At 43.0% G+C, this 27,617-nt stretch overlaps 1 long non-coding RNA gene across 1 annotated transcript; it reads right to left on the minus strand.

Moving 5' to 3' along the window:
• Positions 1-4,758: 4,758 nt before the first annotated feature.
• LOC105101068 (uncharacterized) lies at positions 4,759-27,591 on the minus strand. The gene is made up of 7 exons (XR_004132598.2): positions 27,499-27,591; positions 21,235-21,286; positions 18,529-18,710; positions 14,270-14,397; positions 11,998-12,133; positions 5,785-5,940; positions 4,759-4,818 (listed from the first exon to the last, which is right to left on the minus strand). It is a non-coding gene; the product is annotated as an uncharacterized LOC105101068 (long non-coding RNA).
• Positions 27,592-27,617: the final 26 nt, after the last annotated feature.

Raw genomic sequence — 27,617 nt, forward strand, 5'->3', positions numbered from 1 at the left:
AAAAAATTAAAATCAGTGAAATAGAAAACAGAGAGGAAATAAAGTTACCATCTTGAAAATATCAAGAAAATTGCCAAACAACTGATCACAAAAAGGAACACAAGTCATCAGTGTCAACAGTGGGACAGAGTTACTGCAGGTCCTACGAACAGTGAAAGAACGAGACGGTCCATCAACAGACGCGTATCGTCGCATTTCACAGCTGGGATCGTTCAGACAGTTTCTTGAAAGACACAGCTTAAACCCAATGTGACATAAGAAGAAACAAAAAATTTGAAGTCTTATTGAAAAAGTTGAATCTTTTATCATAACCTTCCCCAAAAGACAACTCCAGTCCAGTTTGACTTTTCTGGTAAATACTATCAAATAATCAAGGATGGAGAGATAACATAGAAACAGAATTACATATGTATAATTGGCCTACGTATGTTTTAAAATGTTTTATAAATTGAAACATTATAATACCCCCAAATTAAACTATTTTCACAATATAATCCATATATATTTATAAACATTAGAGTGCATAATTGTAAAATCTAAAATGTGAACATATACCATTTTCTTTCTTTTTTTGACCACACCCACATCCCTTCTTTGCAATTTTTATTACTAAGATTTTTATCTATATTCCCCCAATAATTTCTGTACACTTACATATGCCCTGCTTCTAAGTGAAACCATCCTAAAATCCTCCAAAGTGTACAAAGCTAGTGTTTCTCAGTGACCACTTGGACTTGACTAGTTATTTCTAATAGTAATACAGGCACTAAAAAATGGCTCACTTAAACGAATAAATTAATACTCTTGATCTTGATTATTTCCATCCAAATTCTATTATCCTTCATTACTTAATTTAGATGAGCATCAAGCTTATATGTGAACATACGAATAAATCAGTGACCTAAAATTGTATCCTATCCAGACCCTAGATCATAATTTTGCCGGCGCTTCCTGGCACTCCCACCCCACTACCCAGTGCCCAGGTAGAGCTGTGCCTTCACTGAGAATGCCAGACACCTGCAAATAACTCACTTAAATAGAACTGGTGATGTTGCATTCTGTATTTTTTCATCTTGTATTAATGCTATTTCCTCTGGTGGATGAACCCTTTTCTTTCCTTAAAAAATAAAATAGATTAAAAAAAAACCCCTCATATTCCAGGTTTGTTTTATTTTGTTTCAATGTTTGTTTCCTGGGATCTTTATTATTTCTGCAAGTAGCTTGCTGTTTTTCTAGCACAGGGCAGACATAAAGCAAATGTGAAATGGATCTGAAGTTAAAAACAAAGGTCTCTTTCGAAAACTAGGAAGGGATGATTCGAGAGCTGATATTCTCCGGACATTTCAGTATGTTTCTTGAAAATTAAGCCCTCACTCTATCCTGTAACATGCTCTTTAAAGTAGATTTTCATAATTTATTTGCAAAGCACCTTTAATGTCAAATGAATCCCGATATTCAACTTCACTATCATAAAAAATGCCAACTCTTCTTGTAATAAGGAAATCCAATTACTTAGGACTACGGTGTTTGGAAGAAAATGACAAAACCAACAACTGTTAGTGGAAATAAGGCCGGCGTTTTCTATAATCCCACTGGGGTTCCTGTAAGGCTCTATGGATGCCGAAGCGGAGAATCAGAAGAGAAAAGGCTTTGCGAAGCTTAGACCACCTTCAGTCTTTTCTCTGATTCAGTTTTCGGCTTTCAAGAACAGCATCGGAGGGAGAATATTCCTAATTGTAGTTTCTTTTTGATTAATTTGTCAGACTTGAAGGAAAGGAGAGAAATTGACAAGGATCCAAGTCAGTAACAGAAAAGAAGCCTTTTTTTTTCAGCCTGTTAATTTATCAGAAGAATTTCAGTGACCAGAGTTCAGGGTTTTGATGCAAGAAGGATAGTTAATTGAATAGTGCTTTGACCACAATATGTGTCCCCTTGGGCAGCTTACCCAGAGGCTACAACCCTCATATACCACATCAATAAAATGAGAAAAAAGAATGGCCACTTTAAGATGGCTTTGTCAGGGAACTAGAGTTAAATTCACTGTTGTATGCAAAGTTGCAACACAGAGTAGACGGACATTGCCGAATTCGAAAGGCAACTTCTGTCATTAAACATGACTTAGTGTGCTAGGAAGAGAAGATGTGTTTGTTAGAGTAAGACAGAGCTAAGTTAAGGCCCTGGGTCTGCATTTGCCAGCTTTTTGATCTTGGACAACTTATCCAATTATTCTGCACCTCAGTTTCCTGGTGTGAAAAATAGAGATGATAAATCTCAGTTCTGAGGTTGTCATGAATTAAATGAGTCTGTGAATGAAATGGCTGCTACACCGTCAGCACCAGAGCCAAAACTCACTCCTTTGTTACTTTAATGGCCTTCCTCATTTCTTCACCAGATGCAGAGAATGAGTTGAGAGTAATAGAGTAAAAGGTTCAGTGCAGAGAATAACACCCAGAAAGCTTTTCTTTAAAGGTAGATCTTATTACCGTGAGTCTGAGTGCCAACCCTCTTCTTTCTGAAAGGGCTCAAGCTCTCCCTTTCCCAAAGAAAACAAAATTACACCCACAGTACTGACTGTCCTACATTCTCAAAACTCAAGGAATTAACTGCACTCCTAATCTGACTTTTCTTTATTGAAATCATCCATAGAGAACCCTCAGCCTTAATTTCTCCCTCTGCTAGAGAATGTTTCAAAGACCTGGTCCAGGAGAAACACAGACCTTCCCAGGAAAATAAACACATTGTTCTTATGTGAAAGTCTCCAGGGGAAGTAATTCCGTCAACTTTGTCCCTGCAGCTGGCTCTAGGAAGAGGAACTGTCTGCTTTCCAGTCAACTAGCCCTGCAGTTAAATGACATTAAGATACTGACATCCTATAATTTGGGGACTCCAGGGTTCTAACTCTGTAATCATAAAGATGAAAATTTTCACAATCTGTTAATCTAAAATTTAACATGCCGAAAGTCTGTGATTTAAGCTCTTATTTCTACAGCTGATAAAGTTTTGGGTCTTCCCGTTAAATAGAATCTACGTGTCGCACCTGACTGGCCAGAGACCCCTGTGCGTCTCCTCGGAGGCCACTTCCCTTTCCTCTCTAAAACCTAACAATAATAAACCCCTTCTCATTCCTTGTGATCTCATGCTGAATGAGTCGAACAGCTACACATTATTTTTTAAAGTTTATTCTAGTTATTTATCCCTTTACCTAAGCCGATTTTAATTTGTAACATAGCATGAAGGAATGAATGCCTGATCCTGAGATAAATGGGGTTTTAACCTGATACAAAGGCAATACCTGCTTTATTAATATCTACGTCCATGCCCTTCATCTTAAATATCACAAATCTAGGATCCCTTCCTCCTGGAAATTGGCCTAGATTAACCAGAGACATTTTCCCAATGCATGAATTCTCATTGAAAATTTTCCCTTTAACGAAGCCATGATATCGTAACTCTGTAGAATCTTTTGAGTAGGCGGTCAACTGTTTAATTGGTTTGTTTAGACTGCATCTTCCTGGATGGAGAGACCACAGCTGCAGTAAGACAGGTGTGCAAACCTGTGTGCACTCAGGGTGGACTTGGAGTCTGAGACTGCGTATAACTTAACAAAGGCACCACTAGGTGGCGGTGTTGCCCCGCATTCTAGGGCAAGGGCAGTTCCATGCTCCCCAGATCCACCATTGTTAGGGCAAAATCAACAAAGCCTTTCCAAACAGGTGCGTTCGTTCTTGCCTAAGCAGGTGAGTTGATCAGTAATTTCTGCTCTGATCAAGTTGGCATATTTTCACAAAGGATATTAGAAATGAAAATACCTGCCCTTGCCAACAACGCACAGGGATTTTCCCAAGGGAAACACCTCCCCCCAAATCAGTAGTTTGACAAGGAATTGTCATCTGTTTTGTAAAACAGGGTACAGAACAGCAATCTCTTGGTCTTTACATTGTCATTAAGTTTTACTGTCATTTTAAATAGGGTCTTGGCTATGTCTGAGCTTCAGTCTCTGCTATAGTAGAGATGAGGGGTGTGGCGTGTTACAGTGCTAAGGTGACACCTTAGTCTAAGCAATGCATCTCTTGGGTGTTACATGCAGGATCTGCAGTCCGGTGTTGGGTTCCACCGGAGCACGTCTCTGTCTCAGGTACCCCGCCCCAGGGACTACGAGATACGGGGTGTGGGGAAGCTTCTTGTGGACAGAGCCATGGTACAGTGCTTCTGCCTAGATGAATCCATCGTGAGGAAGGGGACACGTGACGGCACTCTGAGCGTCACCGTCGGACACTACTCAATGCAAGCCATATGTGTAACGACATTTTCCCCCTAATAGTTATGTTTTTTTTAAGTGAGAGAAAAAGGTAAGTAAATGTTAATAATGCATTCATGTAACCCAACAGACCTAAAGTGCTACCACGTCAGCATGTCATCAGTATAGCAGATGTATCAGTGAGAAAGCTTCCAGTCTTTGTCTTTGTGCTAAATCTTAGACATTAGTGTGTTTCATACTTTGAGCACATTCCAGTCCGGATGCTATATTTTCACAGGGAACATGTGATCTGTATTTAGACTTCGTAGAAACTGCAGTTGAAAAAGCAGACCCATAGCCCCAAGTTGGTACAAATATAATGAAGTGTTTTCCAATAACTGAATGAGTATCAGATTTTTAAAATTTTAAATTAAATTAATTAGAATGAAATAAAACTAGAAACACAGTTCTTCTGATATGCACGCTGTTCATCAAATCCTCAGTAACGGTGAGAGGCTAGAGGCTGCTGCATTTGAAACTGAAGGCATCGTGCTTCGCTGGAAATAATCTCCATGATCTCACTGTAAGAACAGGAGACAATCATTTTATAACCTGCTACAGAATTTCCTGAACGGAGAACAACTGTATCACTGGCATAACTCATTTTCCCAGCATGACAACATCTTTTGAAAGCAGGGACCTTATATTTATCACTTTTTCAGTGTAGTGCTGTATTTGTCACACTTCAGAAATTTGGTAACTGTGTGTTGATTTAAATTGAATAATGAATCTCTTTGCAGACATAATATATTCTATGAAAATTAATGAAATTCATTAATTTTTATTACTCTGTTCCTGGCATTTGTCAAAGATGACTGCTTGTTGATTGGCATTAAACTTAACTCTCCTTCCGACCCCCGAAAGTCCCAATCTAAATGAAGTTCACAGAGATGACCATAGTCAGTTCCTCTGAGTGAGAAACATTAAAAAAAAACTTGCCTTTTATTACATTTATATTTTTCCCCTGACAATTATCGAACTTTGCAAATCTCAACCTCATTGCCTTTGGAGAGGAGCCAACTGTCTTCAGGAAAGAGTACTAAAAATTAATGATGGTGAATTGCTGGGGAGAAAAAGTGGTGGAAAGAAGGCATATGGTTAATGATGACATATTATGGCAGAAAAATGCAGAAGTTTGCACAAGTGCTGGTGACAGAGATGGGGCTGGGGGTGCTGCCAGCTCAAGCGGGCAAAGCCAGGAGCCACAGGTCTTCTCGAAGCTGCTCGGGAAACTGCTCTTCTGGGTGACGGTGTTTGATAAGCGCCATCACTTCCTGGCTGGTGACGCTCAGCATGTGTTGTAAATGGAGAATTGTGGGGCTGGGGACGGGTGCATCTTCTCTAGTTCTTTTAAATAGAATCTAGCTGCTCCTGAGTTTAGCACACACATGGAACATCTGAACAGCCATACACCCTGCTCGCCACCTTGGGTGCTGAGGTGGCTGCGTTACTAGATTTCTCGCCCAGAATAACAGAATAGTTCTTACTGTAGTCAGGAAATGACGGAATCTGAAGGAAAGGCATTTTCTCTATTCCAACACAGAAACAGTATCTGTCTCAATGTTTATCAAAGGAAGGTCCCCTCGGCATGCTGTATTCAGATGCTCTGTTTTCCAGAGTGGACTGAGGGCACTTGGAGCTTACTGTGAGGAAAGATGATGGGAGAGATAAATTTTAGTGCAAGCATCTGGAATTTTTAAAAACATCCACACCCATTTTGCCTTGTGTATCTTGGATTCCCCATAAATCTTAAGAGAGTGACTTTCTCATGATCCTTTAATGTTAACAGGATTTAATTTATCCAAGCCAAATAAGAGATTTATCCAACTTCTTATTTGGTTTGGATAAATTCAATAATCTTTAATATTCTAAAAAAAGATTATTAAAATTAAAGTGGGATTAGGGAAATAGATTGCAGAAACAGCTTTGATCCTGCCCAAATCCACAGTCAATCCTATCCGCTGGCTCCTTAGAGCAGACGTTCAAGGCAGGAAGAATAACCAATATATCAAAGAACATTTTATTGTTAGTCAGGCTTGGCAACCAAACACTGAAACAAAGATTTGAGTCTCAAAGCTTACCATGCTCTTTTTAGAATCTTTTTAGAACCTGGCTGTGGTCAGCTCAAACTCAAAGATGCGTGGGTAGAGGAAGAAACACAGAAACACAGACACGCAGACACACAGACCCCATGGGTTGAGAATTTAATACATAGCAACTCCTGCTTCTTGGAGATACGGCCCAATCCGTGTCTAGATACAACCAATGCAGACATTTTGGGGAGAAGTGGATGAGAGAAGAATTCTTTCCCGTGCATTTCCACACGATTGATGACTGTAAGAGATGCCATCTTTATCTGAACCACACTCCAAATTGCCAAGACTTAGAGGAAAGGAGCAACTTCGAGGTCTAAGCAGTCCTGCCTGTGACTCCAGCCTCAGCTGCCTTCCTGAGATTGGGTTGAGGATAGTGGTTTCAACACTTGGATTCCTGCTATCTCTAGCCTGGCCCCCAGGGGTCGCTCTTCCTCCCTCATCTGTCCAGCCCGATCCCACGCTCTAAACGTTTTCTCTTCCGTACTTGGCGATGCTGAGATGGACTGCACACCTCACCATTCTTTAATGAGTACCAAAGGCAGTACACAACAATAGTACAAAAACACGGCCAAGTTCTATCTGAAGTGAGCTTCCTGCTTCTGGAATTCCTACCTGACCCTTCACAGCACAGACGAACTCCTTGGCGACCTCCTTCATGGAGAATTCATTTCTCCCCCAGAGCACTTGTTTCAGCTAAATTACAGGCCATGGTGTAGCCTCACTGTCTCTAGTCACTCCCGAGGCCGCTGCCTCCTTTGGTGCTGAGCTCCGTCCTGCTAGGCTGTGTCCCACCGCACAGCAGCGGCAGGACGCAGAGGGACAGAAACCAGACACAGAACCCCCAGAACACACAGCGCACTCCAAGTCAGAGCCTTCAGCTCCTCAGGTATGTGACTCTGAGCTCATTTTATTCCTCTTTAACCATAATATCATTGTTCTCAAAAAGGGTTGGAAGAGTCCCAGTCTCCTCGGATCTAAAAAATAGTAAGTTACTCGTGATTGTTAATGAAAAAACAGTCCGTACGAGTGTCCAAAACTACCTATAAACAGTATGCAAGTGTGTGTTTATTTTAATTTTTTAAAACTTTGAGATGATTGTAGAGTTACATGCAGTTGTATCAAACAATCTGGAGAGACCCCTTAGACCCTTTACCCAGTTTCCCCAATTGGAACATCTGTGTGGTCACTTGAAGAATCTAAGCTCTGTGTGGACGGTAGGGGCTCCAGCCCCGTAGAATCGGAGCTAAAATGGCGTGAGTTAGGGTTCAGAGTGATGATTTTGGCTTTGGCATCTTTACCACTGTCCCTCACCAGAGGGCAATGACACTTCTGAAGAAAAAAAAAAAAAAAGGACAATCATGTCCTTAAGACCATCTTGCTTCTCTCTGTCACCTGCACACGCTGGCTGTCCCACCGAAGCCATCTCATGATTTGTAGCCAAGGCTGGGGTTGACCTGTTGCCCAGGCAATGCTGGGAAGAGTATCTTTTCCGCTCCGAGGAATCTGACCAAGTGCTGTTGGTTCGGTCGGCAGTAGCAGAAGGAATGCGATTCTTCATCCCTGAGGGTTCAAGTCCGTGATCAGCTGGAGAGCTGGTTTTCCAGGTCCCTTCGGACGGCACACAGGGCCCAGCTTGTGGGCAAGAGCTCCTCAGCCCACAGGCTCCCCTGCTCGTGCCTTGGCGGGGACGAGGCGGCGTGAACTGCTAAAGACACAGCAGCGCGGGGGCGCTGAGCGTTAATGTTGACACGAACACACGGTGGCTCAGCTTCCGGTTTGGTGTATTTAAGCGACATGCCAGTTCTAGTGGACTGAGTGGCCAAAACTCATAACTCTCAGAAGCACCATGCAGTCCTTCATTCCTGGATTTCCTTCCCAGTTCGCAGTGCTACTTTGAAAAAGACGCGGAGTAACTTCATCCTGTTGGAAAGCCTGGCGTTGTCTCCACGCTGTGGCCCTTTCTCTGAGCTTCCAGACACCCTGCACTTAAACCTCACCGCACTGTCGTCGTCTACACGTGCGGTTTCTCCCGCTGCACCAGCCGCCCTTGAAGGACGGGGACCATACCGCACGCAGAGCTTCCTCTGCAGAACTCAGCGATATCCAGCGCCCAGTAGATGATCGGTGAATGTTTGTTAATACAAGGAAACAGATTAGGAAATTCTTACTTTCCTGCTTTCTTCCTGACTTAGGTGCCATTGTCTCTATTCTCAATGGAACATGGGGTGAATCTATACCAAAAGGAAACATTTAAATTAATGCAATTAAATTCACAACTTACTCTCGCTAGGCTTAGGAAAACAGAAAGAGTCATCTGCTAAAATTAACACTTCTACCCTGAGTGGCTTACTTGATGAGACGAAGTGTCTGCAGTTCGCAGGGGGGTTTGCGCCCCAGGGCTGGGCTCGGTTGACTTACCATGGCCTTTCCACGATTCCAAACTCCTGACACTTGGGCTGGATGCCACATACCTGGTCAGTGGGTGTGGCCATGAAAGTTAAGAAAGCTGAAAAAGGGAGGCTTATTCCTTCTTATCCATCATTCTTTCCTCTTTAAACATTTGAGCTGATGGAATGTATTAGCTCACCTCTTTCGTTTTGACACAAACTTTAGCTTCCACAAGTTGGCTTCTAGTTCAGGGCCTTTTTTACTTGCTTTATCCAATATGGGTGAGTGTTAACTCTTACTTTTCCTGGGGTTACATATGTCTGATTATAGCACATCTTTGACTTGGGCAGGAGTTATCTCCATTTTCTAGATCAAATTACTGAGGCTTAATTGATTTGTTCAGATGGCGAATAAAGGACGTGAATTTAAATCTTCCAGCTTGAAACACACAGCTCAGCTCCATTTATCCCAAGCCTCTCCACGTGTCTACAGTTGCAAGTAAGTGGGCAAGTGTGACAACATTGCAGCCTATTCCTGGGAGGAGGGGGAGGAAAGAAAGACGTAAAAGGCAATGGCTTTTTGGATGTAGAGCTTCCCTCAGATTGATTTATAATAGAAGCTGCTTAACAAGCAAACTCTCCAGAAAGCTCACGGCTCTCAGGGCTTCATGCTCCATTTCAGCTCTCATTGAAAGAAACAGACAGTGACAAGCATGGCACTGGGGACTCTTCGGGAGCAATCTACGTGGCTAAAGGATGGGGTCAGTTTTCTTCATCTGGTGTTGCATTGTTTCCTTTCCCATCAAGACAAGATGACAAACGTCAAACGCATTGGGTATGTTAGGGGACCCATGTTTTACACCTGTTCCATCCAGGATGGCAGTCACTACTCACACGTGACTGTTCACCACAAAATTTAAATGAATTAAAACCAACTAAAGTGAAAAAGTCTGTTCCTCAGCTGTGCCTAGCCACATGTTAGGGCTTCCATAGAGAAATGCTTCACATGAACTTTTCCGTCATCACAGAAAGTTCTGCTGGAGGGGCAGTTCCAGACCCAGTACTGTTAGTTACGAGCTGTTAAGATCCTGGGCCAGTTACATATCAAGCATTACATTCTATGTTCGTAAAATCTCTTATTTCTTCCCCACAAAATACACGTGCAAGAAAATCTCATGAGATTGGGAGATTCTGGGGATACAAATCTCATTTTATTTAGAAGCCCATGCAGACACGATGTACGCCGGCCACCCTGCCTGCACTTGCTAGAAGGGCGAACAAATGTATGGCTGTATTATTGGTTTTCCTATTAGTGCCAGGATTTGTGGTATTTCTCCAGCCAGTTCTACTCATTTACTAAGAAATATATTCAAGAAAAAGGGACCAAAAAGAGATTCCGTATCTCATGCTTAAACACGCATGAGGCTTATCCATTTATTATTTAATTTTAATTCCTTCAATAAGTCTATAGAAGAAAACACTACCGTATTAGGAGATTCGCCCAGAAATAACCAGTACGTGGAAGTCTCAGGATTCACACTCAGAAAGAAAAGAAAACTCACGTGTGCCCTGCCTGCCCAGTTTCCTTCTGTAAGACAGCACACCATCCGGGGTGGGGGGGCCAAGGATAATGTTCTCGTATAGACTCATGGCAGCTTCTTGCAGTGTCTCACATGGACACAGCACTTCTATTTCCAGGAATGAAGTTGTCCTCTGACCTCAGGGATACCACGTGATGCTGGTGTCCTTCACATCTTTCTAATAGTCCCCTTTCAAGTTTCCTTTCATCTTCCACTGACCCAGACTTCTTAGATCTTCCCAGTAGTTCTGTTAAACATCCCTGGTTGATTCCCTCTTCCAGGGTCCTAGTGCAGTGATTCCCAACCTTTTCAAAGCACCAATGACATATTTATGGCAGAGTCTGGTATGAGGATGGGAGGAAGGGCATCTCTGACCCCAGGGAGCATCCAGCTGCTCCGAAGCCTGAGATCAGCGCCACACCTGGGAGTCAGCGGCGCTCCGGGGTCCCACCTCTGCTCTGCAAGACTTTCCTCACTTCTCCCTCAAACAGCAACAGCTCTTCCACTGCCTTTGTTTGTGTCTGAAGCCATTGCTGCTTCTTTTCCCTGGAGTAGAAATAACCTAGAGAGAAATTCATCATGTTCTCACCACTAAACGTGTGAATCTGCCTAAAGATCCGTATGCACATTCGTTGCTTTAGATTCAACCTAACAGGAAACGTCTGTGTTTCCACTGACGCTGGACTCTCAGCTTGGGCAGTGGGTCCTTTTGCATCTTCCGTACACGAGGGCATCAGACCTGCAACTCCCTCATCCATTCCTTGCCTCGTATTTTTCCTGTTTAACTTTTCTGTGTTCACACAAGCGCCCTACAGCACCTGCAGTCTTACAATTGCCCTCTATTTCCCCACATCCCTCTAGCCGAGGCCCCACTTCCCCACTTGCCTTTAGCACAAAGTTCCTCAGACACTTTTGGCATTAAACAGTTATCTAAAGTAGATCTCCTAACTCTCATGCATCAGGACACTCTGTTTATTTTATAGTTTTCCCCTCAACTTGTATCCATTTAATTCATTTGTTTGTAAGTTGCTGGAGGTTTGTCCTTTGCCCTATAATAGAATATAAACTCCAGACTGGCATCGTTGCTGTTTACTGTGTTCACCATCATCACCTCAGCACCGTGCACGGAGAAGGCACTGAATAAACACTGATTAACGTGTTCTCTGGGCAGTATCATTAGGAGCTTTTTTGGACTGTGAGGAAGCTTTGGTCTGTTATTTGCTGGATGCCTTCACATCTAATAACAAGTGTGTTCCATTAGGTAATCAAAGCATCTTTGATATAAATAAATCTGTATGAGATCATTGATGTCATTAAGATGATTTTTATCGCCAGAGAACCCAAGGATGCCTAAATCTCTCTCTGCCAATCACTTACTTACTTTCCCCAGAGGTTTTCAAAACAGATGCACATATAAGCCATAATAGAAAAGAAAAGATGAAACAATTAGCTGCTTCTTGGCATAATTCAGACAGTCCCTGGCAAAATTTGGGAATGTGGACCAGAACACCAAGTCACCCCTCTCACCCTATTCTGCTCATCTAAGCATTAAAAAGTCTGCTGTATGGAGGGGCCAGATGAATGAAAAGGAGGAGGAAGAGCAGAACACAGGGAGGGGGCAGAGATGTCCTACCCACCTTGCTACTGGGGGCCCTGACACTTGAGCGTGTGATGAGAAGAGAGAAACTGTGTCCAAACTCAAGACCTTTAAAAGACTATGACTTCATGCACTCCACAACGCAGTTCAGGCCGCACAGAATTCTTTTTCCTGCTCTAATAAGAAAGAAAAGCGAAAGTGAGAAACATGTAGAACAACTGCTCCCCTGGAACCTGCTCTCTGCTGGCACAGACTGTTACATCTTCAGGTCGTAAGGACATTAGTGACTGTCCGGTTGGAGGAAGGGACATCTCGGACGGGATGGGTAAGAGGTCCTCTCTGATAACATGATGTTTGAACAGACACCTCACTGATGTGATGGAGGAAACCTCATGCGCTTGGGGGGGAAGGAGAGCTCCAGGCAGAAGGACCACCAGGAGCAATGGCCTTAAGGTGGAGTGCTGCCAGATGTGGCCGAAGAACAGCAGGGAGTCAGTGCCCTTGGGGCAGAGAAGGCGAGGAGCAGTGGTAGGAGGAGGTCCAGGGACCACCAGGCGACAGGCTACACCAGAGTTCAGGAGCTTCGAGGACTTGGAGTTTTCTTTTGAGCGAGCTTCCATTTTGGAAGCAAAAATAAAAGACAAGGAGACTAGGAAGTCAAATGAGTAGACTGAGTGAACTCGGTCAGTAAGGGCAGGACCAGCGCATGCATTTGGGTCACTGGGGGTGGTAAACAGGACTGTTCTGATACCCGCCTCTCATAGAACAGAGCAGCTTGGGTAGAGGCAGAACACAGGAAACGCAAAGAGGGAGGAAGACGTCATCATGGTGGAGAGGCCATTGGACACAACAGAGTTTATGATGTCATGTTTGTGGTTTTAGAGTTTTTTTTTTTTTTTCCAGTTGTGTGGTTATCCTGTCCCTTAGAAGATGAACAGATGTACAAAATCTCCTTATGGCTATTTTTGGGGGGAATGGGGAAGAGACACTTACTGACTCCATTTATCCTCTGACTCCCTTCGGGCCTGAAAGGTACCAGTTCCCCGCCCTCTGGCTGACTTCTGTCCTGCACCGCACAGCAGAGGACGCACCAGGACCAGTGACTTTGTCAGTAGGTTGCAGGACCACTAGCCGTGCCCAAAATATTTGTCTTTGTTGTGACTAGCTCTTTCATGGCTTCACTAGCTGAAGATTTTATTTTATTTTACAGTCTTGAGAATACAGAATAAACAGGAAGACTAAAAGACACCACGTCAGATACATCTTTCAAGGATTCTGCCAAGATCTGTCAACCTGCACCTCTAAATAACCGGTGACAAATGTTATGTTGACATATTTCTCGGTTTCCCAGTGAATAATTAGCAGCAAATGTCAGAGAAGGCTGTTGAAATAATTTCAAACAAATAAAAACCTACTTCCAACTCATTTCAAGCATCCATGGCTTTCTCCACTGTTGACACACTTACACAACAAACTGAACTATTTGCAAAATTATCAGAAAACGGGGCACCTTCTAGGCTTGGTGGAATTCTTCCTTTCTTATCATTGTCAGAGTGAAAACACTTTGTAAACGTGTGGAGAACACAGGGAGGGGAGGCTGTTAATTCCATGGCAGTGGAGGCAGCATGGTTAAGAAATGGGCAGCTCCTCTTAAGCCAAATAAAAGCAAGTTCAAATCTTGGCGCCGACACTTCTTTGCACTGTGGCCTTGAGCTCCTGAATTCATGTCGTAGTTTCCTAATTTGTTAAGCAGGAGTCATAACTCCCGGTCTGCAAGGCTGCTGGAAGTCTGACATAATGCGTGCATACTCTCTCCAGGAGTAAATGAATAGACTGTTCAGCAGCAATGCTTGGTGCCTCCTCTAATACTCTGCACACAGGAGGCACCCACAGTTGTGATTCCTCCACTTCCTTTTGCCTTGAACTCTCTCCTTGGACAAATATCTCTGTATATATTTACTCCACACCGTGGGGGAGAGCAGTGGGATATTGAGGTAGGAATGACAAGTTAACAACACTTCCTGGAGTTATTCCTCATCTATTAAATTGAAACTTGAGAAGCTACCACAAAGGGTGCTTTGTGTATTAAACACAATTTTAGTTAAACTATTGTTTCTCTGGCCAAGAGTAAGTACTCAATAAATATAAATTATATTTGAATTATCTGAGATTCATTTTTTTCCCCTGATCACCCAATTTAGAGTTTGTTCTTCCTCACAGTTAAAAAGTTCTTCTCTGAGGACAACAAAGTACCTTTCATAGCAGAAAAATTGTAAAAATATATTTTGCCCTGGTAGAGATTCATTCATTACCTTTACACCTCCTCTTCAGTTGCATCGTTTGATAAACTTCGTATCAGAAGAGAATTAGCAAATAAGCCTGAAATGGAAATCATTATGCTTCCTTCCTGATACAAGATTCATAAACATTCATCCTTGCCCTATAGGATTAAAAAAACATATTTTTAATTAGAAAGATGATTTGAAGGTTTATTTCCACAGCTGCCTTCCAGATGAAAATAGAACAATTTTGCAGGCAGATGAAATATCATACACTTTTAGAGTGCTGCTTTTAGAGTGCTGCTTATCGGTATATTTCTGTCTATTAATGTTTTAATTGGTCAGCCACAAACAACCTAGACCAGACATAACCATTTTAACTTGGTATCATGAAAATATCTTAGAGTATTTTTATTTTTCATTTGCAATTTTGTTCTATTTTTACATACTTCTATGTTTAAAGTTCCTTTCCGGATGGACCCCTCTGCAGCAAGCCGACTCTGGACTCCCACCCATTTTTGTATGGCCCTCGTAGGTGAGAATGGTTCTTAAACATTTGAACAGCTAAAAAAATAAAAATAAAAAGACGAGCAGTTTTTGGTGAGAAATGAGGATTACACTTCAAATTTCAGTGTTCATTAAAAATGTTTTATTGAACACAGCCGCGCTTCCTTGTTTACGCACTCTCTCTGCCTGCTCCCAGGCTGCAGTGGTCAAGCCCCGTGGTTGTGTTGCATTGTACGGCCCGCAGTGTCTAAATTATGTCATCTGGCCCTTAAAAGGAAAAAGTTTGCCAATCCCTGCTCTACAATATAGTAAAAAGGTTTCCATATATTTAAACATAAATTTGAAACCAATCTGACAGCTGAGGCCCAGAGATTCGTGCCTTATCCGAAGGCACTTCACTACTCAGAGAGGGAGCTCGCACTGGAAAGCAGCTTTTCTTGTCAAGGGATTTGGTGAATAAAGATGTGAAGAAGAGATGACATCATTATATTAAAAATGCTTTATAAATTGCACAGGGAATTTGTGAAAATTCAAACTTGCTAACTATGAATTTATCTGTGAATGTCTAGAGACCGCTGTGCTGGGCAAAAGAATTCTTTCCCAATTCAAATCAAATTTATTTTCTTCTTTGTGGATTACACATTAATGAGTTACATTTATTGCATCCTGAATAGGATTTGCATTTGCTGATACAAATAGTTTGCTGGCCAGGGACTCCGCAGGGCTGATGCGTGGTCCTCTTTCCACGTAATCCAACTCTTTGGGCTTCTAATGACCACTGTCTTTATGGGCATCCAGAAAGTTTGATCTTCTCAAAAAGTGGAGGTCCTCAGGACACAAGGGCGGTTTCAGACTCCAAAGGCTGATGATGTTTACAAAATTCTGACCTAAAATAGCACAGTCAGGTGGATTTTAATTAAGCCCTTGAGATTCTCTTTTTCATTAAAAATCTGACTTTTTTCTGATACATTTTAACTCTGAGACTGGACATTTGATGGACGTATATTTCTTACTGATTTCTCCAGCAGAAAAAAAAGGGGGGAGTGGGAAACGGGTCTAGAGAGGGGCTGGGACGAGATTAGATTCTAGACCTCTCCTGCCTCCTAGGGAGTGTTCGCTTCTCATCCTCGCTTACCATCTGGGGGGCAACACATTGTAATACTGTGTTTTACAATGAGAAATATGTATGTGGTCTCTGTCCTTGTTTCTGGGACAGAGCTCCTAAAACCCTTGGAGTTTCCATAGTGATGAGAACAGTGGAAGGGTCTTCTCCCGTGTTAATGAGGTGGCTTTTGAAAAGCCTCTCAGGATGGGGGTGGGATGCCAGTGGAGCCCGCCCCGTGATTAGAGGGTTGGAACCTTCAGTCTCACCCCCTGACCTCCGGGAAGGGGATTGGGGGTGGAGATTAAGTACAAGAACAAGTGGCCAATGATGCTTTAGCCAATCATGCCTCCATAATGAAGCCTCCATAAAACCCCAAAAGGACTCGGTTATGAGAGACTCCAGGCTGGTGAACCAGAACGCTTCCACGTGCCGTTGGGCTGGGCCCCAAGTTCCGCAAGGACAGAGGCTCCCTTGTTCAGTACCTCACCCATGTGTCTCTTTATCTGGCTGGCGATGCATATCCTTCAATCTCCTTTGTAATAAACTGGTGATCTTGGGGTCGAGTGACTAAGAGAATTCAGGAAACTGCAAGGCCGAGCTCCCCTGCGCTCAGCTCTGTGCTCTGCTGGCCCGTGACTTTGAAGTTGGAGTTATTTGGCTTAATTCTAATATGAAGGAGTCTTTTCGCAAAGGAAAACACAAAAAAGAAAACTTCAGGTCCCTCCACCTGTGACTGCCATGTTCCCCCACCGCCCGCCATTATTTTTCTTCCTTGTATTTTCCTTGGTTTTGGAAATATCTTTCAAGGGATTCAGGAACATATATATCTGAAGTTCAACAAAACCAAACCAATATTTCAGGAGCTTTCTGTACTCTACTGGACAATATGAAAGAAATAAAGATACAGCAGAAATGCAACATGCATTCAGCTGTGTAGAAAGAGGGTATTATTATAAAGCTTGGGTGCAGGAAGGGAAATGATATTGAAAGAGAAATCAGGAAGAGATTCACACATATGCATGCACCAGCTTTCCAGTGACTGAAACCCCAGGTCACTCTCAATACGGCCAGATCAGCGCCTTTAATCCGAAAGACCACACGGGTATTTATTTTTCTTGGGAACGACTGAAAGAAAGGATTAGATAAGACAGAGAAGTCTGCACCTTCCTCTCCAGCACAAGCCGAGGGGTTATGTTATGAAAGGCACAAGAAAAATCCCCTTTTGGATATCCTTCAAAAAATTCAAAAATTTCAACCCACAATCTTTATAAATATAATCACTGGAATATGTCTGGTTTAGAATTCGGGCATGACATTTTTTCTTCACTTTTAAAGACGTCATCCTGCTCTTCCCTGGCTTCCATCCTTGCTGTTACTCTTGTTGTGAGGTTGACTATCAGCATTCCTGCCGCCCTGATCAGGAGAATCTGGTTCTAACATTAGTTGATTTAATTATTTTTTTCCCCTCGTTATCTTTAACTTGTGCAATTTGGGATGTTCCTTGATGAGGTTTCTCTTCATATTTTTTGAGCACAGAGTTTATTAAGCTTCTTGAACTTGTGGGTTGACATTTTTCATCACATTTTGAACATTTCTGACAGTATTTCTTCAAATTCTCTTTCTAACCTACGTTCTGCATAAACATTAGTGCATTCAACCATGGTCCATACATCTCTTAAATTCTTTCTTCTTCCTATGGCTTTTGATGTGTTTTGGTTTAGATCTTCTCCATTGAACACTGTCTTGTCATTCAACGAGTGATTGATTTTAGGGATTTTAATTGGGGGATCTAGAAGACCTATTTTTATTTTCTTTTAAAATATTTTTCCTTACTGTCTCATGTTTAATAGTTGTTCTAAACTCCTTTTTCTGTTCTTGAGTGGATACTAAGTGGATCTGCCTCCCTATCTTTTTAATTTTTTCCTGATCATCAGTTACATTTTTCTGCTTCCACACGTTCGTGTGTGTGTGTGTATGTACCTGTATGTTTTATATGTACTTGTGTGTGTACATATATCCAGCCTAGCACTGCATACAGAAGAGAGACTCACGGTGAAGCTAATGTGGTTTCCTCCTCACAAAAGCCGTACCTCCCTCTTTCCCAGAGAGACCAAGAGGATGGCCAGGGACTGAGTGGGGTCAAGACTTAATCACAGTTCCTTTAGTTTGTCCCCCTTTTAACCCAGCCCCCTCTTCAAGTACCATGCTGCTGGCTTTAGTTTGAGAGCTTGGTCTGCCTCTATCTTAAGGGCTGAAAATGATGTCGTGCAGAGAATTTGAGTTCGTCTTCCTATTTCCCTGCCCACGCGGGTTCACATCCCGACCGAGCCCCCGAGGGGAGGAGCGGCGCGCGCGTACTGGAGCCCGCGGTTTCCCGCTGCGGTCCCAGCGCAAACCCCCGGCTGCCGTGCGGCTGCAGGACCTCCTGGAAGGCCTTTGGCTCCAACTCGCCTTGGCAGCCCATGCGGCCACCAGGCCCTCCACCTGCTGACCTTTGCCGTGGAGAGTCCTGCGCCTCCCGCAAGCCCAGGGCCCTGCTCAGAACATGCCCCCAAGAGCGGACACGCAGGGGCCCTCAGCTCGGCCGGGAAGGGCTCCCCTGCTCCGGAGCTTTGGTCCACACAGCTCTGTCTCCACAAGTACCCGATAATGGTGAGCATATGAAGTTGATAAAACTTACCTATGTTTCCGTGTCTGTGTTTCTCACACTGTGAGGGAAATGCAGGTGTAAAGACGTGGGTTTGCATTCCCCCTGGCGCATTCACCGGCACTGAGTGACATTCAGGACAAGGCGCTTCTCTCAGCGCCACCCTTTTCAGTGACACAACGAGGCTGATACTGTATTAAATGCGTGACCTCCATCTAGAAGGTGCAAAATAATCGTACAACATAATGTTATTTCCAAACCTACAGGTTTTCATCTTTTCCCCACATGGTGTTTGACTTTTTGTTATTAATTCACACTGACCTATTTTTAGGTCTGTGTTCTTTTGTAACAAATTCTCCTTGTGTCACCTGCTACCTCGCGATGAAAGATGGTGAGCTTCTGGGCATGATACTCAGGGTGCGTGAAATACGAAATCACACTGAGAAGCACCGTAGTGGCGCACAGGCACCGAACCAACAGAGACCTGACGCCGGCAAACGGCAGCTTGTAGATCATCCAAGGGGAAGTCAAGGTCGCGACAAACCGAAGACAACATCGCGTGTCCTTCCCCGAACACAGGCCCCACGTCACTGAGGACCGGCATGTTTTAAGGGAGGGGGTGAGTTTGAAGAGAAGAGAAATGAGGAAGACTTGCGCAAGGTCGAAGGAGAGAGGCGAACCGTGAGAAGCAGTGACCACCAAGGTAACAGGAGAGAACAGGGAGGAGGGAGTAGAGCCGGACATGAAGGGACCGAAGGATGCCCAAGGAAAGAGGCAGAGACAGACACAACAGGGAGCAACTCACAGTCAAAGACTAAGGATGAGAAAGAGAAACTGACAAATTGAGAGGGACGGAAGGACACCGTGGACGGAGAGGAAGGCAGCTGGAGATACGCAGAGAGAAAGGGAGGTGGGCCAAGGAAGGCAGGAGGGACAGGGTGAGAGCCAGGAGTCACGACACGGAAAGAGCTACTCAGGAGAGAGAGGATAGGAAACAGAGAGGAAAGTTCTGTGAGGGAGGGCAGAAGGAAGGGGCAGAATGTAAACCAAATGCATATGCAGAGAGACGAGACTGGTGACGCCCCAGGAGAAAAAGGGGACGAGAGAAAGACGGGAAGAAACAAGAAAATATGAGTAAACATCACATTTAGCTCAACTACACAACTGTAATATGCCAGACCCCCGGTAGCTGCGGGCTCCCGTAATTCCCCAAGACAGCATGCACGGCACCTACTATTTTCTACACTTTATAAAAGTGGAACATATTGTCCAAGGTCATGTAGTTAGTGGTTACACTAGAAACCCATTCCAGGTTGGTACGTCTCTAAAGATCATGTGTGTTTTGTTTTGTTTTGTTTTTTCCTACTTTGCCAAACACCGAGATAGGCATGTGCACAGAGTGAAAAAGTGATAGTTGTTAAAAGAGAATGAATGATGGGGACAGAGGGGACTCTGATAGAGGGTTGAAGTCCCAGGGCTCCCTTTGTCAAGACTGCAAATTGTCTTTCTCTAAAACACACTGAAATCGCCAAGCTGATTTACCCAGGGTGCGAATGTCTCCAGAGCAAGTCATAATCTCCTGGTGTGAAGTCACCTTGATTTAGGGAGCTGGATCCCTAACTGACTCCAGCGAGTGTGACATGGACTCTCTGTTTTCCAGCTGTCACTTGCTGTTGGATTAAATCAGCAGCCTTTTCTGCATGCAACCTGGGCGTCCTGGGCTCCTTCCCAGGGAGGCCACGCTATTTGCCCCAGGAAGGTGCGGGACTCCCGAAAAACCAAGAGACGCATTACAAGACATCACTGGAGCTAGTGCGTGGTAAATGCAGGTCACAAATGTGTACGGAGGAAATCAGAGCCAAGATGCGACCCACGTGGTCCTGAGACGTGTTGAATGCAGAATGGCCGGATTGGGAAGGGCTCCCAGATGAGGCAAGACGGATGGGTCCTGTCAGGGAGTTGCACCCAATCCCATCCTCCTGTCCCATTGCTGGTACCCTAGTTGTGGTCGTCCCTGTTATTGGGCCTTAATCACCTAGTGACGGCCTTGTCCTCAGCCCAGTCCTTCTCTATGTCATCACTCGTGTCTCTCCTGAGTGACCATGAGAGTGCCCACCCTCTTAAGGGTGGCCTGGCCATCCTGACCTGTGACTTGTGAGACACGTGCTTGTCACCTGCCACCTTGACTGTGAAGGCATCTCACAACTTGCCTTTAAGGAAATATATATATATATATATATATATATTCTGATCTCATATATCTTCCTTTCATACCCTTCAGGCTCTACTTGGGTTTTCATTCTCACCCATCGGTGAGCATGTCTTATGATAGCTAATTTCAGGCATGAGGGGGCTTTGATGCCACATTGAATTGTCTGGCATTGGGCTTTAAAAACGAACTTGAGTGAGGGTTAAGAGTTAACTGCAGGCTGGACACAGGCAAAGGCTCCGGGAAGTAGGCTGTTATCTGCCAGTATGAAGTCACTAACCCTCTGGGAGCAAGAAAGCCCAGGGGTATCCAGGGCTGCCTCTGTGTGTATACGGGGACATCTGGTCACAGACTTCACCAGCCTGCAGGCATGGAGCACGGCTCCGGAACTAAAGTGTGAAAAGACCTTACAGGGCATCCCCTGCCTGTTGGTAATTAGGTGCTGTGCTCCTGCATGTGTAATGCATACGATTAGAAGAAGGAAGAAGAAAACCAGGTCCCCCTGTAGACGTACCTCTGCTGCTTCTTACCTGTGCATCCTTGGGAACGACACCTGAGCTCTGTTGGACTCAGTCGTTAAATCTGGGGAAAAAAAAAATGTTGAGCTAGAAAAGTTCAAAAAATTTTTTGAGCACCCGAGTAATACTAGAATAATTTTACTTTTATAGAACATTGTCATACATTGATAGTTAAGAGAGACCGCCTCAGAATCTGATTAACTTGGCCACTGCCTTGTTGGGATGCTATGGAATAACTCATCATCTTTAGCTCTTTTTTTTTTAAGACTTAGTTTCTCTCAACTGGACTAAGTCAGTTGCAAACTGGTAACCCAGGAGCCAAAAATACTCTTTAATATCTGTGTTCTATTTAGTCCTGTCAGTACGTGTGTGTGTGTGTCAAAATGTGTGCTGGCATTCAAATATCAAATATTGCCAAAGTGAAATATTTATAAAAGTTTTTTTATTCTTATTTTTTATTGAAGTATAGTCAATTTGCAATGTTATTTTCAGGTGCCAGCCAAGCAATTCAGTTACACAGGGACATACTTACATATTTATTTTTCAGATTCTTTTGCATGACAGCTCATTACAAGAAATTGAATATAGTTCCCTGTTCTATACGGTAGGTCCTTGTTGTTCATCTATTTTATACATAGTAATGTGTATCTCTTAATCCCCAGCTCCCAGTCTATCCCAAAGGTATCTCGACAAGTTAGGGGAACTGGTAATACTGGACCGATGTTCCTTCAGGGAAAATCTCATGGTGGGTGTGAGTGACTGTTTTCCTTTGACATGGCTTGTGTTTTCCAGGTTACTACGTCCCCTGTCTAACATTTTTATTCATTGATATTATCTGCTTAGCCCTCGAGGTTTCTGAATTTCTAGCAGCTGAGATAATTTGCTGGATCTTTTTCAACTTTAAGATGGTGTGATTCTAAAGCATAAGACATGACCTCTACTCTCCAGAATGTATTTGCAATCAATCAAGAAAATTATTGGGAAAATAATGAAACCAAGGACCCTGGGTAATGTTTTCATGATTATCCACCAAATTATTATTTTTCCCTCTGCTGTGTATTTGGTAATGAAGAATCTTGCATCAACTCTCCCTTGACATTACTTCTCCTATTCATGTTAATACGGCGGGCATGAAAAGCTGCCACTGTGCAGTCATGACGAGGGGTTTCCGTATCACAGCCGAAGCTAAAGTCTGCTAATTGTTAATACTAATAAAAGTAGCTGCTATTACTTGGCCTTTAAAATATAATTACATGACAGGAATTCTCTGCTTCATTTTCCTCATACAGCCCATGTAATCACCATATAATAAAATTAGCAATGGATGAGGCTTAGTGCAAGGCGAACTCACCCACTCAGGAGGTGGGAAATGCCCGAGAATAGGACAAAACGAGAAAAAAGATCATTGCAACTTTTTTTTTCTTCCCAAGCGGGTCCAGGAAGAAATTAAAGCACAACCAGAGGGATCTTTTTACAGTGTGAGTCAGACCCTGTAACTCCATCGCTCAGGCCCCACAAAGGGTTCCCACCCGAGACAGTGTCACCAAGGCCCCATAATGACCTTTGCAATCTCCCATTCTGTCCCTTGTCTCAGATTCTAGATGCTTTCCTCATCTTCCTTCACGCCAGCTACACTAGCCTCTTTTTATTTCTTCTCGAAGCTTCCAGGCATGGAGGACTTTTACTGCAGGATTTTTTTTTTTTTTTTTTTTTTTCATTTCTCCTGCCTCTGCCTGACACACTCTCCCTCCAGGTAGAGATGCAAGTTACTTCCTCACCGCCATCAGTCCTGAGCTCAAAAGGGACCTTCTCAGGGGTCTTCCCCAGCCCAGCCCGGGAGAACTGGGGCGCAGCCCTGCAGCTGCTCCTCCATCCTTGTCTGCTCTTTCCTTCCCCGTGCTTACCATTCGCGGACCCACTGGGCACAGACATCGCCATTTGTTTAGAACCTGTCTTCCCTCACCAACACGCACAGCCTTGACAACAGGTGTTTTTGTCTGAGATCTTTAATGGTGTGTTCCCAAGAAATAGGAACAGTGCCTGGCAGGGAGTTAAGTATTCCATAAATATTGCTGGAAGAGGAGTGAATGCTGAAGCATCCTACATTTCTCTAATTCCAAAAAAAGATTTGTAATGGTGTTAAAAGTGAATTCAGGCATATAACTTGTCAATGGTGAATGATTAAAAACAAAACTTGAAAAGAGAGAGGAACACAGCAGATAAGTAAGATCCTTTGGTTACTGGGTCTGATCTGTAAGTTGACTGCAAAACAATCATACAGCAAATTCTTTAAAAGTCAGATTATTTTAAGCCTAATGCTTCGTGTAAACAAGCTTCAGGCCCTTTATAGCAACTTGGAGGCCCACTGTGACCTGCGGGCCAAGCCAGATGTAAAAGCAACTTCTGTTTCGGCACCGACCCCTTCCCCAATGTCCTGAAAGGACACTTGTGTACTGGCCATTCCCCATTCATCCCGCCCTCCCCACGCTGTCCTCTGCCCTTCTTTGCCTGTGGACGACATCACCTGGGCCCCCTTCCCAGTGGACGTCCAGGTGGATTCTTCCAATGGGCGTATCTAAGGCGGGATTTGAAAGTGGGAGGAGAGGGCCTGAGGGACTTATCTTCTTGCTACTTCCCTGCTGTGAAGCATCTCTGTGGCTGGCAGACCCTCTATGTCTACGGAGTGTACTGGGAGGCTCAGTTCAGGCTCAGCTCCCACCCAGCCTCCAGTAAGAGTGGCCTCCCCCTTGTCCTTTCCGTTCTAAGGGTGGTAATGGTTTCCTCTCTTCCAGAACCTCTGTGTCACCTGCTCATTCTCTTCACCCAGCCCACATCTCTTAAAGGGTCCCTTATTTTAAATATCTCTCCAAAAATCCCACTAATGTGCCAACTTGAATCACACGGACCTTAACACTGATCTCCCTGGATCATTTCGAGTAGAGACCCCATTGGAGCTGTCATGTAGAGTAAGACAGACGCCGTTCTGCCCTACAGAGCCGAGACTGCCCTGGGTGGCTGGGCAAAGCACAGACCTACTGCTCTAAACATTTCCACTCACAGATGCTTCTCCGTGATTCGCTGGCTAATTGGAACTCTGTCACTTTAAATTCCATCCATGGCTCAGACCCCTGGCTTGTATTCAGTTTAGCCAGCTAAAGTGATGTCTTTAGTCCTATTAGATTTGTTATGCATGAGGTCTTTTAGAAAACTGAAAATTTTGTCATTGAGGATCTGTGGTAATAGATATTTTAGGTTATTGGACCAATGGTCAGTAAAACAGAACCCAGATTAAATAAAGGGCTTTATCCCTCTTGTGGGGATTATTTAGGGTGGGACCGAAGTCTTGGATGTTCTAATAGTTTATGCCTCCAACAAAGAGACTCGACAGTGTGCTTGCAGACTTGAACAGGAGAGCCCAGAGAATCAATACCTGAGATTGAAGCACAGGTATCTCTTCTTCAGAGACCATGCAGGGTTGAAATTTCACCCTTGAGGGCAACTCAGTAAAAATAGTGAGTTGGGAGGGAACCAGATGAACCATATCAACCCTTGAGTCCATGCAGTGGAAGATACAAGAGCCATATCTTCCAGCAAGAAAAAAAAATTTCATTCTCATTTTGGTTTTTCTGCAAGGAAGACAACGCCTTTGCTTTACCCATTCTGTTTGTGTCATTGGCTTCCAAGCGAACACTCATCTTTGTGCCCATGAGCGGTGGTGGAAAGATGTGGGGGTGAGCTGAGGAGTCAGGGGCGCCTAAGTGTTGGTCCTGACTCACAGCCTATGCATGTCCCTGAAATACTCACGTGTGCAGTTTTCTCTCTGTGGAGAAAGAGTGTTTATGAAACACTCTCTAGCTCGAACATTCTGAGTCCATCTGCTTTGCTGGCAAACTAATCATTGTCTTATCCATCAATTATTTACATAAAATCTTTTCAAATCAATACTTCTATAAATAAAAATCACCCAATTTTTTTTATCTAAGCCACAGGCAAAATTGGGCAATATTTTTACCCACCCCCACAGGAGAGGTTCCTATTAGGCTGTTGCTGACAAGGCATGCATTATTAATATTCCAGCAATGTTTACTTTTAAGACATTCAGTCTTCTCCTCTTGTTAGCAGTACAACTTTGATGTCTGGAGTTCTGGTTCCAGGTAGAGTCAATAAGGGGTTGCATTTTAATTTTTTGTGGGTTTAATGGGTATTAAATAATTAATACATACACAACCAATCACCCCTACTAACTTCTTTTTTTTTTCTTTCCCAGTTTCCCACTTCAAGTTCCTCAAAAGAGACTTTTAAGTTTTAGAAATTATGTCTCAATGGAAGAACAATGGAAGAATAATTTGGGAAGATATCCTTGGCCAAGGTTGCTTTATTGCAATGATCAGTTAGTCCACATTAGTTGCCTGAGTATGCCTTGGGATTTTGGAATACTGGTTTTTTTTTTTTTTTTATAGCATGTTTGCTGCATGACTACAGAATCAAATATTCTCCAAATGGAAAGGATTTTACTGGTTTGAAAATGATTTAGACTTTTGCCTCCTCTTTAGAATATGGCTCTTTTAAATTGCCATCAGCAGAGAAGCAATAAACAGATCATTAGTACTGATGATGTCATAGCGGATAATGGAAGAGCATTAATTTTCGTAATATCATCATTAATTATCGCTAACACTGAAATGCAGTGGGGCTGACTTTGTCTTATTAAATGAAACAAATGCTTTGAAATATTAATTAATAAAATCAATCTCAATAAATTGGTGATAGTAAAATTTATTGTTTAAGTATTTTAAAGCACGCAAAGTAAAGAAAGTTTTGTAGTTCATGAAGATGCCATTAATATAATTTAGTGCCTTCATTTTATATCACATTAGCCCTTGGGAAATCACTAGAAAATCCAAGGAAAGCCTTTTCATTTTCTTCAGTCTCAATTTTCATCATCAAAATGATGTGGCCTATCTCCTATGTTAGTGTGTGCATTAAATGAGATCTTTAACGGAAAGTGATCTATAAATAATCAAATACCTTGTGTCTGTGAAGGATTACTTGTCCTTATAGGTAAGATGGGTGTGGCTGTTCACTTTGCATTTCTGAAAGAGTAATCACAGTCACACAAAAGATTGCGAAGAGTCAATAGTCATTAAATAATTCTGTGCGCCGGGCCCTTTGTTAAACCCTTTGCATCGATTATTTTGTGTGATTCTCATAATAAACATTTGAAGGAAGAGAAAATGCTCTTTTCACCAATGAGAAAACAAAGAGGATTAAGGAGGCGAAGTTCCCTGCTCAAGGTCATGAGGTAGCATGTGATCCTGCCGGATCTGTTCATTCCAGAGTCCACAGCCTTAAACAAAAAGTCGTTCTATCTCAGAGACTGTCCAGGCAGCTTTCATTAATTTTCATCGTCATGGCCTCTGGTTGACCAGTAGGCTTTCTGTAGTTATTTTATTTAGATCAGCATGTGAGAAAGGAACCAATGAAGAAACTAAGATTGGAGAAGGAATCCTAACGGGAGGGACTAGAGCCTGGCCTGACACGTGTAAAAGGGAATTTTCTCTAACTAGTTGAGTGTCAATTTTGATAACATCACTGTGTCAGCACCTAAGATTCAAAATCCAATGAGATGTAGGTTTTCTTTAAGGAGTGTATGGCATTTTATCTGACCAAGTACTTGATTTTAATCCTTATTTTTTTAAAGGAGATAGATATGAAAAACAAATAGAAATAAATTTTAATAATGTGTGCTCCTATGCTCCCAGAATACTATGTGGATCTGTCTGTTGTGACCCTTCCCAGCTTGTATGTTAATTCATTTACCTTCATGTCTAACTCTTGACTCTACAATTTTCAAAAACGGTGATCCTCACACATTTTTGGAGCTGGCACAAGACGGTAGTTAAGACACCGTCCTCACCCCCGGAAGCCAAGCAGCTGTATGACGATAGGCAAATTATTTTTTTAATCATCAGTTTTTTCACATTAAGATGGAACTAATAATAAGGTCGAGTTATAGGTTTCTTGGGAAGATTAAAAGAGATGGCATAAACAGTGCCTGGCTTATTAGAAGGAACTCAGAATACGGAGAATATTATTATTTGTGTGTTTATAGCAACACCTTGCCCGATAAGTGAAACCATTCATTTTGAATTAATTAATTGATTAATTGACTAAGAAATAATGTTGATGTTACCAAGAGGTTTCCATAGGTAAAACCACTTCCTATGAAATAACAAACTTCCTGTGAGTAATAAAACAGAGAGATTAGACACTCACCTGGTAGGCATGTAACAAAATATTCTTACACGAGATGACAGTTTGTGAAAGTATGGATTCAGTCCTGCCCGAACCGTAGTGTCTGTGATTCTATCAGCTGCAAATTAAATTCAGTGTCA

Source organism: Camelus dromedarius, chromosome 20, assembly GCF_036321535.1.
Source record: "Camelus dromedarius isolate mCamDro1 chromosome 20, mCamDro1.pat, whole genome shotgun sequence".
Lineage (NCBI taxonomy): Eukaryota > Metazoa > Chordata > Mammalia > Artiodactyla > Camelidae > Camelus > Camelus dromedarius.